This window comes from Tursiops truncatus, chromosome 3 (genome assembly GCF_011762595.2).
Source record: "Tursiops truncatus isolate mTurTru1 chromosome 3, mTurTru1.mat.Y, whole genome shotgun sequence".
NCBI classification, from domain to species: Eukaryota; Metazoa; Chordata; class Mammalia; order Artiodactyla; family Delphinidae; genus Tursiops; species Tursiops truncatus.
In genome coordinates, this window is record NC_047036.1 from 8,420,553 (window position 1) to 8,435,019 (window position 14,467).

General features: G+C 47.4%; 1 protein-coding gene across 1 annotated transcript in view; it reads right to left on the bottom strand.

The window, feature by feature from the left end:
* Window positions 1-4,083: 4,083 nt before the first annotated feature.
* The window catches only part of ATPSCKMT (ATP synthase c subunit lysine N-methyltransferase), an 83,561-nt gene continuing 73,177 nt past the window's right edge, over window positions 4,084-14,467 (bottom strand). The window contains exon 10 of the transcript XR_012330617.1: window positions 4,084-5,061. The gene's annotated coding sequence lies outside the window, so the exon portion shown is untranslated. The remainder of the gene's footprint in view (window positions 5,062-14,467) is intronic.

The window sequence follows — 14,467 nt, forward strand, 5'->3', positions numbered from 1 at the left end:
AAACTGTCAGCAAGGGACAGAAGGGGAGCCAGGTAAGGGCTTCTAGCCGCCTCCACCTTCAAGGAGCTGGGAGCTAAAGCCGCTGCTCCCTCCAGGGCACTAGGTCCTTCCCGCATGTTCTCCAAACCTCTGTGGGAGGTGAGGCTGTCTCTGGGGTCTCCTATTCCTTCTACATGTCCACACCCTTCTCCTCCCCTAACCCCAGCCAGGCACTCAGGCCCCAGGTGTGGTCACCTGCTGCCTCGAGTAGCCCTCTGGCTCTGCCTATCCAGGGAAGCCATGACCTTCCATGCCCAGGAACTTATCATCTACCTCCTTCCACCGGGACTCACGTCCAGGGACCCTGGAAGGAACACGTGTCATTGGAACCAACTAAGCATTCATCCCCTTTCTAGCAGAACTCAGGTCTGCTTCCGAGGAAGGGCTTCTCCCACCCCCAGCCTCACCATGTGCGGTACTGGTGGGACAGTAAACACACGTGCTGGCAGGTCCCTGGCACCTCCTCCAGGAGGGCACTCCCCCAGGGCCCTGGGGACCCTGGGGAGGGCAAGGGGCTCGTTCTGGCCAGCCATGCAGGAGCTAAGAGGCCCTTCTCTTTCCTTTTGCCCTCCCATCCCCCGTCTGGATGCAAATGCAGCCGAGCCCTTGGACCCCACAAAGGGAGGAGCCTGGGCTCCTGAATCGCCACATGGACCTTGCTCAGCAGCCAGGACACCCTCACTGGACTTTTACAAGAAAGCAGCTTCCACGGGGCTCAGTCACTGAAATGTGAGGTCTTGTTACACGAGCTAAAGCCTCCCTGAGGACCGAGGTAAATGGCAAAGACACTGAAACATCGCGCATGGAAGGGTGGAGGGTTCCAAAAGACAAGACTTGTCTGACTTCATGTTCTGTTTCGCTCTGAGTGTCCACACTGATCCGTCTCCCAGCCCCCAACCTGAAACCCAGTCCCAGTTTTATTTGAAGTCACAAACCCCCTACGACTGTGTCCTGCAGTCCTGGACTGCAGTCTCCAGGACTCAATCCTCGCCCTCGGGCTTCCCTTCCTGCTGGCCCTCATCCCGCCTCTTCCCAGGCTTCAGGCTTCGTGACACCTGCACTGACTTTTTCTCAAAAGGCCCTGGGGGGGCGGGGACCTTGGGGAAGTTTGGGGAGGAACTCTATGGAGACGCGCCCAGACAGCTGGGTGGGCTGATTCACTGCAGAGAATCATCAAGGGCGGAAGCATCACCCATCGCCCCCAGAGCCAGCAGGACTGGTTGGCTGTCTTCTTCCCTCCAGGTTTCATGACGCTGAAAAGTCTAGCATTGCTCAGGTCCGTTTCTTTGCAAACATCGCTTTGCGGGTGCTTTCCCCCGCGAACTCTGAGTGTCAGTGCTACCCTTCAGCTCAGCTAAGCCTCTCTCCCGGGTCCTCCAGGTGAGCGGGCGGCACCGCCTTCCTGCCCCCCGGCCGTGTGGGAAGGCTACTCCCTGCCCTCCTGCACTCCCTCTCCAGCTGGCCCTGCGTCCCGTCTCTTCTCTGAGGGACTCCTCCTGCCCCACGTCCATGCAGACCAAGAGGACGGATGTGTGGTGCTTCCGGAAACCTCCCTCCTCTCAATGGCAGATCTGCCGGGTTCTGCCATCCCCCTCCCCCAGTCTCACCGTTCTCAGCACGTCCTCCACGCTCACAGGACCTGATACCCTAACACAGGCGGCGGGCACGGCACTGGAAGGGAGATCAGTGTGTCCAGTGGCCCTTCAGTCCACGTTCACTGAGCGCCTGCTGTGAGCCCAGTAGAGAGCAGGAACCCAGCCTCAAGGATGGGGAAGCAGGCTCCACCCTGCCCTGGGGGAGCCACCGTCACCAAGGTGGCAGTCATGGCAGGAGGCAGCCGGGGTTTTCCAGAGCCTCACATGGGGTGGGAAAGGGCTGGAAGGGGTCAACGGTAGTGGGGAGGGAACCCAAGACTCCCACATACAAAGCCAGTCCCTCCTCGAGTCCAGGGTGCCCTGGGCTGGCCAGCTGTCAGCCTTCTGCCCTGCTTTGCAAGGTGGATTCAGTCCAGCAATACACCACTTGATGTGACGCAACGCTTGGCTTGGCCAGGGTCCGTGGATGAGGCCTCTAGGTCCTTTCCAAACTCAGCCACCTCAGGTCCCCAAGCTGGAGACCCTTCCACTCCTGGGCCACCCAAAAGGCTGGGTCTCCCCAGGCCCCTCACTTTCTGGGGCTCCCTATGGTAAGCAGCGCCTTCTTATGTAGGAGGGTGTCTTGCCCAGACCAAAGTCTCTCAAACCCTCTGTGGGCAAAGGCCACGTTTTTATTTCGATTCTGCCGCCCAGGGACACTTGTGTGAAATTAACAGTAAGAAGTTCCTAGAAAAGTGGAAGGAAGAGAAGGACATACAAAATATACACCTAAATTTTTCATAATTAGCCTCCATAGACATAAAATTACTCTATGAAATTGCCAAGGAATTTTGTAAACACCCTCCATCTATCCTTCTCTCACTGCAGAGGGTAACACGTAGTTGTGTCTGGCACGACCCACAGAGCACCCTGGAGCGATGCTGCCCCAGACCAGGGGTGAGCACACGACCCCCCAGGCCGGCCAAAACATCTCATCATCTACGTGCTCTCTGTGACTGCCCTCATGCTCGGGAAGCAGAGCTGAGTAACTGAGATGAGCACTGCCTATCTGGCCTTTTACAGAGAAATGTTTGCCGACCCCGCCCTAGGCCATTTCAGGGGACGCCGTCCATCCATCCATCTCAACACCGCTGGTCTGCTCGAATCTATGACTACTCACCTTCTCTTTTCTTATTTTCCATGAGAAAATTACATCGGTAATAACGATGAGATGATATTCACTGAGGATATTAGTCTCCTAGGGCTGCTCTAACTAATTACCACAAACTGGGTGGCTTAAAAGCACAGGAGTGGATTCTCTCACAGTCCTGAAAGCTGGAAGTCTGAAATCAAGGTGCCTCCAGGGCCAGGCTCCCTCCAGAGGCCCTAGGAGAGGATCCTTCCTTGTCTCTTCCAGCCTCCGCCAGCCTCTCGGGGCTGCCGGCGTTCCTTGGCTTCTGGCTACGTCACTCCAGCCTCTGTCTCCTCTCTGTCTCCTCACGGCTTTCTTCCCTATGCATCTACCTTTTCCTGTTCTGCCTTTTTCAGGGGCATCTGTCACTGGACTTAGGGACTATCCGCATATCCGGATGATCTTGTCTCAAGATCTGCAACTTAATGACATCTGTCATGACCCTTTTTCCAAATAACCCTGGGGTTCAGTCACAGTCACCGGTCCCTGGAGTTACAACCTGGATTATCTTTACCTTTCGGGGAGGCCACCATTCAGCCCACGACACCCAGTGTTTGTGCCAGGCGGTTCTCAATTGAATATCATCCTCCCAACAGGTTTATGACCTAGGGACTGTTGTCCCATTTAATAAATGAGTAAATCACATCCCCAAGGGAGCACAGAAGGGGCAGACCCAGGATTCAGGTCCAAGCAGCCTGGTCCGGAGCCCACACCTGTAACCACTGAGAACACCCCAGCCCCGGGCATCACGGGGGCCACTCACTGAGGTGCTTTGTTCCCCGCACTGTGTGTGTGTCATGCCCTTTATTTCTCACAACAACCGTGGAGGGGGTGGACCGCAGGCCAAGCCCTGCAGCTGGGCCTCCCCCAGGCCTCGGAGTCTCGGGCATCTGCCCCAGATGGGAAGCGGGGCGGGAGTGGCACCCACCTCTCAACTGCGTGGCCCGGAGCGGCACTTCCTGTTCACAGCCCGCTGGTCAGTGCCAGACACACCCAAGGGGCCTGGACCACCTCCCCACAGGTACTGAAACTACTTACAAAACGTTCAAAATGCTCAGGGTTTCGGCACACAGTTAGCATTGAGTCATTTTCAATGAGTAAATGAATGTATGAATGAATGAACAAATGAATGAAGTTAACCAGGGGAAACGAAGGTGCCTGCACAGCTTGGTCAGCTGAGGGAGTGGACAGGTGTAGCCCAAGGCACTGCTAGCCCATATTGGTGATTTCCTGCAAATTCTTAAAAGGCACCCCCTTCTTCAAGACTTCCATTTATCAAAAAATCATCATAATAGACCAATCTTTGTTAGAACAAGACAGTTTACTGCCATCTACTGTAGTAAAATATACAAAGCTGCACCCTCTGTGATGTCAGTGGTGCCCCCTGGATACGGGCACCACTGTGCAATGCACAACCTGCACAACTGTACAGAGCAGCTCTGAGTGTCGATGGTGAGACCAGATGAGCAGCAGTGGCCAGGCCAGTCAGCAAAGTGGAGTCCAAAGGTGTGAGGGGATCTCAGGAAGGACCTAATGCTGCTGGTATTTGCCCCCCATATTTTAACTGCTGGTGGAGAAAAGATATGGGGAGTGAAGCACAGGCTTCTTGTACCCCCAAAGGGCAAACATGTCTAATTTCCAGACCCCGTGGTCCAGAAATGGGTCAACCAGATGCCCCAAGGAGCAATCAGACGCATGCCTGTGGGACTGTCTTGAGCCCTGGCTGGGCTCTGGTTTTGGAAGGGCAGCCTGGCCAGTGGATGACTCCAACCGATGGCAGTGTCATATTGGTTTCAAAGGTCTGTGTGACACCAGGCTGCCAGAATGGTGCTGACATGCTGATTTTGGAGATTCTCACTCATGTCAGACACAGGACAATTTCAGGGTTCTGAGCTCCTGAAAAGCCACTGCTGACCCGTGGACCTGAGCCAAGTGTGCAGGTCTGTGGATTGGCTCTTGCGCATCTGTGTTCCACCCACAGTGCTGCCTCTGGTCCCCAGCACCCAGGGACAGCTGGGGTGTTAGCAGGTGTCCTTTACCCTGGCAGGCGGGGTGGGGGGGTTCGCCCCAACTCTTCTGCAGTCTCCACGCCACATGGCAGGCGGTCCTAAGGCGGCTGCACCCATCTCCTCTTAAGACTTCCCCAACCATTGCCTCACAACACCGTGGGGCTTTGGAGACATCCTCTTCCAGCTCCAATCAACATGGTGACATCACACTCTTCCAGGCCAGCCTTTTTTATTTGATGCTTTTTTCCTGTTAAACAGGGTGTGTTGTTTTAGCAGTTTTAGGTTCACAGAAAAATTGAGCTAAAAGTACAGAGCATTCCCACATACTCCCTGCCCCCCACACACAGCCTCCCTCACCATCAACATCCTTTCGAAAATTTTTATGTCTATTATTATACTTTTTCACAAAGGAAAAATAAAATCAACATCAAGGCACACTTCACAAATGGGTGCAGAAAATTATGAGAACCACTGAGCACTTATAAGAGTTCACGTGCACACACACACACAATGGCCGGGACATACAGAATGCTATTTTTACAAAGTCTTCAGCTCTTGGATAATTCAGGATTTGTCAGGCTTCCTGGTTATCTGAGAATACCTCGTGCATTGTCTCTGGGATAACTCAAGAGACTGTCTGCAAACCTTCAGGTTGACATTTTTACAGAAATAACAGTAAATCTAGTGGGACTCCTTTATGGTTGTACTTCCCTAGGTACAGGATGAGGGAGGAATACTCCCTGAACCAATGGACCACTCTTCTCACCCCGTCCTACCCCTGGGTTGTGGAGTGTAAAGCTGTGATCAACACTGAGAGAGAGCACATCCTAAGAACGCAGTGATGAGCATCTAAAGAGTTAAAAGATGCAGTTGGAAGATGTGCTGTTCTACCTTTATGCTATAAAATTAGTATATTTAACATGGCCACAAAGAAGTTATCATCCAAGTGTTACTGCATTCTCTGGGGCAGGGTTTCATTTGTAATCATCACTGACAAAGCCCAGTAACACCCTAGAGATTGTCCCTGGAAGCTAGTGTTCCTGGACAGCTCGAGGGACGAGGTACATCGTGAATAATATAGTGTAACCAGCCCTCAGTAAGTGGTCTGGGGAGCTGCACAGGCAAGATGAGCTGTACTGTTTCAACACAAGCAGGTTCCAAAGAGCCATGTGTTGTGAGTGACCACAAGGTGAAGGATGTGGAATAATCAGGGACTGATGCCTTTGGCCATAAACACAACGAAGAGATGGTGCCTAGACTTGAACAGGAAGAGAGGGTGCCTGAAGAGGAGGAAGCACCTTCACACGCACTGGTTGGAGAATAAGTAAGTACGTAAGTATCTCTTCTCTACCGTGATTCCAAATCTTCGCTGATAAATCAATACACCTCAAAGGGCCCAAGCATTTTTAACATGTTTCAGTCAAATTGTTAATATGGCCAGAGGCCCCACGAAAGAATATTTGCCCAGGATCCCACACAACCTATGGGAGGCCCTGGTAAACACCACAGTAAACACTTCTTGATGGGCCTAAGGAAAAGGAACTAATGGGCTCACAGGTGAGAGCTGGGAGAAGCCAAGAGTACATCAGAGGAAAATGGAGAATGTGATAATAGGATGGAGATTTTTAACAATAATAATAATAAAGGATTGATAGTATGGTTTGCATTTAAGAACAGTTATGTTGTCCCTGCGTCTTATACTTTGGACAGAAGAGAAGAAAACCAGCTCTACACCTTGCCAGAAAATAAATGCATTGAGAGTTAGAAAGTATCCACGCAACCCGGGACATCTTCTTCTCCAATAATATATCACTAACCTAGCCAACAGAACCAATAGAGACATTAATATAGGTTTAAACAAGTATATCTCCTAGGCAGATCCTTAAGTTCCTTTAATGTTACATTAGGATATAAAATCGCTCATTTTAATGGGTTAGTAAATGCATAGTCCTTCAGAAGCCCCACTGACAAAACACCACATAGGCAGAGGGAAATATACTGTTATTTCTGCTCTGGCTGTATTTCCATTTCCTAATAGCAATAATGAACTTGAAGCATTGCATTTGCATACAGATAGGCCTAGATTCCTGTTTCGCTGCGGCTGTACAGTTAAGCACGTCATTAATGTGCACTTCCCAGCCTCAAAACACAATTTAAAGGCCATTTTATGAAGAGCCAAATTACAGCAATGTACTTAAAGCATTAGGGCTGAGGCTTTTCCCAAAATTGTTGCCAACAGGGCAAGGTTCTATGGCACATAAAAGTCAATCACAAAGTTTTGAGCTGTTACAGCTCATGGATCCGGGCTGTTCTCTACATTTCTTAATGCCCACCCCCCATCCATGGCATACTGCCACCCATTCCATTTCCCAAGCCTTGCCACTGTCCCTTCCTCCATCCCCCCTCCTTGCTCAATGACCACTGGGGCCATGCACAGCACTGAGCACCTGTGCAAATACAGGAATGCACAGGACCTACCCTCCAGCAGCTCAGAGGCCACTTAGGCCACCTGGGAGGCAAGCAAGCGCAACACAATGTGAGTATCACTGCATTCCTGTCACCGTGAAGACAGAGAGAAAAGAACGTCTGCCAGGGCCCCTTTGAACCAAGGCTTGGTGAACATGAGTTCAACAAGCAAACGAAGGGACAGGGTGTGAGAAGTGGCATCCCCGGCAAGTGTCAAAGCACAAAGGTACGTTTAAAAACAAAACAAATCACAAATGCACAGCTTTCTCAGGAAACAGAGGCACAGTGGCAGGTGCTGTGGCTGAATTGTAACACAGGGGAAGGGGTTGGAAAGTCAGGGCCAAGTGATGAACATCCTTTACTGTGAATCCAGTTCACCCTGCCGGCAACGGAGGGCCACCAAGGAGATTTTACGTGTTTTGTTGGTTGCTTGCTTGCTGCTGCTATTGTTTCCTTGCGTAGGAAGAAGAGATGATAAGTATTCTGTAGAGCAGCAGTGTGGAGCATGACTGTGATGGCGTTAGAAAAGAGGAAGAACAGAGGCAGGGAGACCAGCTAAAGGCCATCCCTGTACTTGGGCACCAACCCAAGTTCTGAGTGGAACTGATGGACAGAGATCCGGGGCTGTGAGTGATATTTAAGAAGAGAATGGAAACGTGGGTCTAGAATTCAGGAGAAAAGTCAGAGACACAGGGATGACTCCAGTAGTTCACACAGTAACTCACCATGTGCAGCTGGGCCCCCAGGAAAGCCCGTGGGTGGCATTTACCTTGGTGAGTTCTCTGCGGTCTGGGGCTGGCCTCCAGCTGGGCAGCCCAGATGTGTGCAGTGTCAGAGGGTGCGGGGCTGGGATGCTGACTCACACTAATGAAGCAATGCCATGTTCAACTACACCCAGACTTACCAGTTCACAGCGTGAAACATAACTGTCGAGTGGCCTAAAGCCCCTGTTTAGTGTAGCCATTGCGTTCTCTGTCTGTGAGTAACCTGGAGAGAAGACCTACGAGCGGTCACTTGGTGAGCAGGGAGTCAGGCCCTGTGAGCTACGTGGTCTCCCATGTGGTGGGAACAGCCTGGTGGCCTGATGTGCCAAAGGCCCCCAGGTGCCCCTACCTGGGTGTGCCTGACAGGCACGGGGAGCATTAGTCCCGCTCTTGTCTCCTTTCTCTTTGTTCCCCTCCTCCAGACAAGGTCTCTGTTGTGTCTCCATCAAATCACTCCTAAATCCTACCCTATCACTCCAGCCTCAAGAACCTTCCATGCTCCCTAGTACCAAAGAATGGAGCCCAAACGCTGTCCCAAGGCTGCCCAGGGTCGGGCCACATCCCGCCTTTCCAGACTCACCGCCTCCAATATGATCGCACACATCCATTCACTACAGAAGGCAGTTAGTTGCTGCATCCCTGTCTCCTGCTCGCTCCGTGAGCTCCGAGTCCTCATTTCGGTGGTACTAGTGATGACCCCACATCAGTTGAGCCTCTTCTCCGCTCCAGGCACTGTGCGAAGGCCGGCTGAATACCTCTGGGTCCATCTAGTCCTCCACCCTGGGACATTATATGAGCCTTTGAACCCAGCCCTGAGCCTGGAGTCTACACTCTCAAAGATTCCACCACATGTAACTTACATGTCTGCACGGCACTTACGTGGTCCACACGGCACGATGTTTATTTAATCAACAAGCGAATAGTTTAGATCTGTACTACGAGACACCATGGATTAGAATCACGAAAGCAAGACACTTAAAATTAAATGCTTTGTTATTTTAAAACCAACTATTTTCCTTTACAATAAAATGAGATTGTCAAGACTGCTTCCCTAATTTTATTTATTTACTGAATTTTTTGGCCATGCCACGCAGCTTGTGGGATCTTAGTTCCCCAACCAGGGATTGAACCTGAGCCCACAGCAGTGAAAGAGCTGAGTCCTAACCACTGGACAACCAGGGAACTCCCTGCTTGCCTAATTTTAAAACCCATATTAATTTATTCTGTACACATCTCCTTGGAGGTGTAAGATTGCATTTCTTTTCACACATTCTGTCATTCAGACAGCTCCTCCCCCAGATCTCCAATGTAATCTGAAGTGACGAGGTTTTACTGTGGGAAGTGATCTCCTGCTGTCATGCGGCATCGTATAGGGGTTAAGCATCTTGACTTGAGACTTTGCCTTCTTGAGTGTAAAAGTTGGCTCTACCACAAAATTGCTGGGTGATCTTAGGCAAGTTAATTAACCTCTCTGACCCACATTTCTGCATCAGTCAAATGGGGGTATTCATCATGACCCATCCACCTCTCACTAGTGAGGTCCGCAGATAACCTGGGTATGGGATGGCATAGAGTAATCACTCAATAAACACCAGCAGTTGCTATTCTACACTATGTTCTAAAGACCTTGTTGAATATTTTATTTGTATTTTAAAATGGGATGAAAAGCTGTCTTTGCTCAATTCTATTCAAGAAACTCTTGGGAAAATTATTTAAATAAATAAATAAATATAAAATTAAATTGGGGGTGGTGGTGGTGTGATGAACTGGGAGATTGGGATTGACATATCTGCACTAATATGTGCAAAGTAGATAACTAATAAGAACCTGCTGTATAATAAATAAATAAATAAAATATAATTTTATAAAAAGTTAATTGTAAAATTACTTGGTGATTATAGGCTGTGCACTACACCATTTTTCAACTTTTCTTTAGGTTACACAGTCTTATCAAAAAAAATATTAAAAATATTTAAAATATTAAAGTGTGTTAAAAAGCAAAAAATTAAAGTAAAATAAAATCAGGTAAAATCACACACTTATTTTGGACCGGTGGCCAATCTCTTTGTTTCCTCCTGCGTGGCCCTGTTGGAAGAGGGAGCACCGTGCATCTGTGCCATGATCAGCAGCACTGACTCATCGCTAAATGAGAGGAAAGCTCAGGACTCTAAAGTCTCAATCTTTCAGACAGTCTCACCATTTTCTAAGCATTGCACCAACCTCATGAAATACTTTAAAATCAATAAAAACAGATCTGGCTGCAGAAGGCAATTATTCATACATTATCTAAAAACAATAAGGTAAAATATACTTTCCACTCAACTTTCAGGATTATATGTGTTACAGGTGAGTTTTTATTTTTAGCTAACTTTCCCCCCTTTCTTCTCTTTTTGCTCCAGTTGTTAGTTTCAGAGGGTCAGAGAGAGTTCAGTTGTAGAGAGAAAGTACTAAGTGCTGAATGGTTCTGTCAGGCTCCTGTATTTAAGGAGACAGAATTGCATATTACAAGAAAATGATTGTTCAGCTACCTTTTCATTAACAATCTGTCTAAAAGGAGACAGACTTAACTGCTTCTATTGAAGTTGGGAAGCAACAAATTGAATGTGTTCCATAAGGATTATGTCATACTTCAAACATACGGTGAGCTACAAACACCAAGACAGCACATTTGGAAATAGTGGTGGGTTCCAGGTTGTTTGGTGGCTGTTTAACTGAATAGCCATAAATTCTTCCAAAAAAAAAAAGGAACTTATCATTATCTGCACAATCTCAAGTGAAATACTGTAATGATTTTCTTTTATATATATTTTCGGTCCCTGACACATCACAGAAAAATTTCTTTGGGGGACCTATACGGAAGTTTACTAAGGAAACATTAGCTACAAAATACACCCCAGGTCAGTCCTTGTAACGGGTTTCCACGTTAGAGCACAGAGGAGACCACCAAAGGTGGGGCAGGGAAAACTTCTGAATGAGCCCAGGGTTAATGCGTAAAAGGCTCCATAAAGTACACCTCGAGACTGAGGTCCTGGGGCAAACAGTCCAACCAAGTTGCTTCCACATCCGTCTATAGAACAGGATGTCCATTTATTCTCCATCCTTACCCCATAATGTTCTAAATGAAATACCCTACCTTTCAACACTCCCAATGATAACATTAACTTGCATTGTTATAACTTATATGGCCAACAAGTATACAGCAGGTGAAAACCCCAGAACCCCAACTGCGGTTTATTCTGTTGTGTCTCTGAGACATGTTTCCACCAGGAAATCCACGCTTGGTCAGTCATGGAAACATTACTCATTAATGTTGTATGTAAGTTCAAGTGCTCCGTGCCAAAACAGCAATTCTGGTTTCCTACTTAATAGAAAGAGATCACTAATTACTGCAGAGGGGGAAAAAACATACTGAAAAATGCCTAATTCCGCACAGAACAAAGGAAAACCACAGAGGCCACACTAGACCAAGCTGGTGCCAAGGGTCAGCTATGGGAAAAGAAGAGCATCATTAGAGAGGAAGAAGGGATAGTTGTTTTCTAACGAATTTTCAAAGATACTGTTGTAGGTTAACAAGACTGTTGTCTTGTCATGCAGAAAAACACTAGAGCAGCTGTCCTCAAACCCTTTTGATAGCAAGCATTTTTTAACTACCCCTTTACTACCTTAAAATAGAATACATATAAAATATAGTCTATAAAAACACTCATTAAGGTGGCTCCTATCAAAAAAAAAAGACCAGAAAATATTAAGTGCTGGCGAGGGTGTGGAGAAATTGGAACCCTTGTGCGCTGTTGGTGGGAATGTAAAATGGTGCAGCCACTATGAAAGATAGCATGGAGGTTCCTCAAAAAACTTAAGTATAGTTACCATATTATCCAGCAATCCCACCCTGGGTATACATCCAAAGGAAATGAAAGCAGGAGCTCGTGTTCATAGCAGCGTTATTCACAATAGGCAAGAGGTGGAAATAACCCAAACGTCCATTGATGATGAATGGAAAAACAAAATGTGGTCTGTACATACTGTGGAATATTATTCTGCCTTAAAAAGGAAGGATGTCCTGTCACATGTTACAATACAGATGACCCTTGAGGACACTAAGTGAAATAAAAAACTCACAAAAAGACAAATTCCTCATGATTCCACTTATAGGAGGTACATAAAGTAGTCAAATTCATAGAAACAGAAAGCAGAATGGTGGTTAACAGGGGGTGTTTTTTAATGGGTATAGAGTTTCAGTTTTGCAAGGTGAAAAAGTTTCAAAGATGATATAAAATATATATAATATATATACATCCTAACGCAAACTTAATTTTAAAAATAATCGTCACAAGCGCCCTAAAACTGTAATAAAAAGGGGAAAATAAATTTGCAATAAAATGTACATATATTTCAACACAGAAAATCTCAGAGAAGGCAATACTGGAGGACGTAATGCAGTAGTCAGATGCTTGCCCCTGTCCTTAGAGACTTCATGAACACGAAAGCCATAGAGGTGAGTGGACAAGGTGACTACACTGGTAAGTCAAACCCCACAAGTGACTTTCCAGCTCTAACTCAGTCAAGTTCCAAGCAAAATGATTTATATGGTGGCTGCCTTCAGAAAATTTAGAGTAGCTCACACCCGTGCACGTGGAAAACAGAGAGTATTTTCACCCGTATGCAAGTCCCATGGCAGGAAACAACATGAGACTACGAATGTGCATCGCTCACCAGCTCTGAGTGTCGACGTGGCGTGCGTGATACAATTCAATAATTATTTTGTTTCATGAACAAGTAAATGAAAGAAAAGGAATCTGGGATTTCTACTCTCTGTTTCCTTGCTTTTCATAATCCCAACGCACTCCATGCAAAGGAAAACCCTTCCAAATGTAAAAGACAAGATGTAATCTTTGTCCTTCTTATGCAGCTTCTTAGAGACTGTCATTGAAGACACAGGCGGGCTTGGAGAAACTCCTCGGGAATGAAGGGCATGCTAAATGCTGTGGTTTAACCCAAAGTATCATGGGTTAGAATTCTCTTCCTGTGGATGACATGTTCAAAGGATGGTGATGACAAAAAGGATATTAGGAAGCTCTTTCTGCAGAACATATGGCCTAATTTTGCCACGTTCTTTCCCCTTGAACAGGGCCATGGTGTCCTTGGTCAGTAACTCTGTGTGTTTCCTTAAGCAGTGCTGGGCATGGCCTTTGTCAAGGTTCACTGGTAGAAACTATGTAATGTGTGGTTGTAATTGCTCAAATTGTAAGTATTATAAACGCAAACATCTACTGCATTATTTTTGTTGTTTTTAGGTCATTCTTCCCAAGATTTCAAGGCTTATGTAAATTTCGAGATGAACCATTACATTCCCTGCGTGTAAATTTTGAAATTCTGGAGGCTGCTTGGGTTGCGGTGTCTACTTGGCTGTACACTTGCAAAAGCATCAGTGAAAAGACCCCAGGAGCACCAAACATAATTAGAAACCTGATCTATGCTCAAAAAGGAAAGAAATAGTCACAGTAACTTAAATATTCAGGGTAATCACCTTTTAGTAAATAAATATTTAATTTTAAAAATTAAAACAAACGAAAAAGAAAGTCCCATGGGACATTTGAAAGTCCGGCAGGACCCAGGGCAATCCATCCATGGGCAGTACTACCTCATGCACTGCAGGATGCAGGGTCCCTAGGCCATGCTCACTAAATGCCAGCAGAGCCCCCTGAACCTTGTCACAAGCAAAAATGCCCCTCCAGTTTCCATAATGTAGCACCCCCCAGGGAAAACCACCTCAACAGGAAGCAGTGAGAATTGCCTGACTAAACCATGAGACCCAGAGAGAAAATCAAGGGGGGGCCTCTTACCCCAGATTCTGTACCCTGCCAGTCAAACAGCTCAGGCCCCACCCCTAGGCCCTTGCCCAGGGGAGAGCCACACAAGTCTCAGAATGCAAGCAAAGGATCCTCTCTGCAAAGCCATCTCAGCACAAAATTCAGATTTCGTGTTTTAATTTCTTTGACACACAGTTTATGCCCTCTCCACACAAGTCCCTGACGTGGAGTTTTATTTTACTTAAGACTCTTGAAAAAAAAAGGTTTCGGCCTCAAAGGAGCAAAGCACTGATGGTGAAAACCTATGTGCTGTTAGACCACTGAGGGAAGCATCCTTGATCTTCCTGATGGTCCCCAAATAATCCCCTGCTTGGAGACACCCAATCTGCCAACAACTGGCACTGATCCTGTATGGAACCTGAGTGTCCTTGCATTTTCACTTCGTGATTGGCATCTTCCTTCCTGCTCTGTGAAATTGTGTGGCCGCCTGGAGACTGAACAGAACTGGCATGGCTGCAATGGCACAACCAGCCTCTGCAGCTTCCTCTAGCCCCAGCATCTACCAGTGTTTAGAGGAAACAGAGACAAAGGGCGTAATGAGGAGTTACATCAA